Here is a 2,951-nt window from a genome sequence, read left to right as displayed (position 1 = left end):
GTTTACCTCCGACACGATATAAAATCTACGATACGCCGCAATCGATCGCAGTATTCTCGACAACATGTCTATGCCAACGTTCGTGGATTTGCAAGGATTCATCGTTAACAAAAAAGTTATCGTGAAGGAAGTGGCGGTGCTGAAACAGGGGATCGTTCTCACGCATTATATTTTTACGAGTCCCGTACTATGGAAATTTTTGACAAGATCCGACAGGTCTTGCGCTTCCTGGTTGAGTGCTTATCACCATGGATTGCGATGGGAGGACGGGATGGTTCCGTAAAACGAGGCGAAACGTCTGATCACGACAGCTGTATTTGAAGATGATGCTATCGTGTACGTTAAGGGACGCGAGAAACGAACGTGGCTGTGGAACTTGCTTCTGGACGATGAGCGAGAACTGGACGATATACATCGACACCTTGGATGCAGTTTACGAAAACATCGAATCTTTAACTAATCTTGATGTTACTAATACTATGCGATGTGGACAACATGTTAAGAATTGCGCGTTACAAAATGTATTAAAAATATATAATTGGTGGTTGCAAAAGAATTTTTAAATAAAAATATGTTAACATATTTATTACATATTTCTTTTTTCTCTTCCTTTATAATACATATACTCGTATAAACGTATATGCATAAACGTATATGTATAAATGTATATGTATAAACGTACGTATAAACGTACTTATGTAAAGGGTATCCCAAAATTAACGCAAGATTTGAATTAAATAGAAAACACAGTTTTTAGTCTTTTGATTGTTATTTTTTTATTGAATCATAAAGTACATCGGATAGGGTTATTTGTGGAATAACACATCGGGCAAATGGCCTTCACGGCTTTGCATGCACATACGCACTCGTTTGTCGAAATTTTCCATGACCATTTTGCATAAATGTGGCTGAATTTCGTTGATGCAGCGTTGAATCTCCTCCTTTAATGCACGGGTGGTTGTGGGCTTGTTGACATAGACCTGTGATTTCAAATAACCCCATAAAAAGAAATCTAATGGTGTTAAATCACACTATCTAGGGGGCCAATTCTGATCACCTAAACGAGAGAGTACACGACCTGGAAACGTCTCATGCAGTAACTGAATTGTTTCACGAGCTGTATGGCATGTGGCACCGTCTTGTTGAAACCACATATTGGCCACATCAATATCATCCAATTTCGGCAGAAAGAACTGTGTTATCATGTAGCGATATCGAGCACCAGTAACAGTCACTGCTTGACCAGCCTCATTTTCAAAAAAGTATGGTCCAATGATGCCTCCAGCCCAAAATCCACACCAAACAGTGACACGTTGTGGATGCATTTGTTTTTCGACAATCACATGTGGGTTCTCCGTACCCCAAAAGCGGCAATTTTGGCGATTAACAAAGCCATCAAGGTGAAAATGTGCTTCATCGCTTAGGATGATTTTGCTCGAAAAATCAGCATCCATTTGTTGATGTTCAATAATCCATTCAACGAACTCTCTTCGCTGTGCATGGTCATTAGGCTTCAGTTGTTGTGTTAGTTGAATTTTGTAAGCATGGAGACACAGATCTTTAGTGAGTATACGCTGTAGAGAGCTTCTTGAAATTTGCAATTCTTGTCCATGACGCCGAATTGAGGTTCCTGGATTGTCACCGACACTCTCACGCACTGCTTCGATATTGACATTTGAACGGCTTGTTTTTGGACGACCAGTGTGTTTGGCGTCTCCAACTGATCCAGTCTCCCTGAATTTTTCAATTAATCTCTTCACAGTTGACGAAGTTAAAACACTATTCCGACCATATTTTGTATGAAATTTTCGAACTGTGGCCGCCAAACTTTCATTATTTTTGAAATATTGTTCAATAATGAACACACGTTGTTCTATCGTGTAACGCTCCATTTTCACTAACCCTAAACTGTCAGCTGTTAAATTGTTTTTTTTTGGGTTGCCAACACTTTACTGCGCAAATGGCGGCAAATTCAAATCTTGTGTTAATTTTGGGACACCCTTTATAAACGTATATGTATAAACGTATATGTATAAAACGTATATGTATGTATGTATGTACGTCTAAGCTTGTGACAAAGAATATGTAGAAAGACGTAATAAAACATGTCGCGACACGTTTGAAATTCTTGGAAAAAGTGGGGAGGGCCTGTCTCCCCTCTTCGATTCCAAAAGTGTTACCATATACGTCACAATTTACGCGGATGCAATCAGTCTTGCGATACCCGCTTGTACGAACGATTAAAAAATGTACTTCGCCAAAGAGAGCAGCGCATCGTGTGACGTGAAGAATGAATATAACATGTAAGTTTCAACATTCTATACACAAAAGAAATGTTTTTTAACATTATGTATGTATGCAGTCCGCAGCATCGTGCGATGCGTTTACTGAGCAGACGTTACGATCTGACGAATACGGGCTATAAATGTTTGGAAATTGGAATCAACGTTGGTTCACCGAGTTACGTGGAGATCGTTCTGGGAGATCATCGCGGACACGAACTGTCGCTGTCTCTCGAAACCTGAAAGAATCTCTACGAGCAACGATGGAATATTTACAAAATGCTTCGAAACGAATACAAGGACAATTTTATAAGTGTTGGACCGCTAATCGTCAGAGTTTGTACGCTGAACGATGCTACGCTCGTACGTCTCGATTCTTCGTCCGTACGCATTACGATGATCGAAACGACGCTACGCCGTATGTTTGACTTTGACGGGTGTATCGATGTAACGTTTCGCCCGACTCGTCGATACGGTTGATGTAAAGCATACGCGATTCTCCAATACGTCTGAGAACGCTATACGCGACAGCGATTTCTTCAATGGACGTCAACTCATCGATTGCGAGCTATTAGCTTCAGTTTTTAATACGTACGAAAAAAATATGATGTAATAAGAGGTAAATAAAAAAATTTCAACCACATCATTTTATATACTTTATTTTTTAGT

At 39.7% G+C, this 2,951-nt stretch overlaps 1 pseudogene; it reads left to right on the top strand.

The window, feature by feature from the left end:
• The first annotated feature begins 1,121 nt into the window (after positions 1-1,121).
• Positions 1,122-2,710, top strand: LOC108749563 (annotated as a pseudogene).
• The last annotated feature ends 241 nt before the right edge of the window (positions 2,711-2,951 follow it).

The sequence above is a fragment of the Trachymyrmex septentrionalis genome, unplaced genomic scaffold, assembly GCF_001594115.1.
Source record: "Trachymyrmex septentrionalis isolate Tsep2-gDNA-1 unplaced genomic scaffold, Tsep1.0 scaffold30, whole genome shotgun sequence".
Taxonomy (NCBI): Eukaryota; Metazoa; Arthropoda; class Insecta; order Hymenoptera; family Formicidae; genus Trachymyrmex; species Trachymyrmex septentrionalis.
Note: the sequence above shows the minus strand (reverse complement) of the source record. Positions and strands in the feature narration are given on the sequence as shown.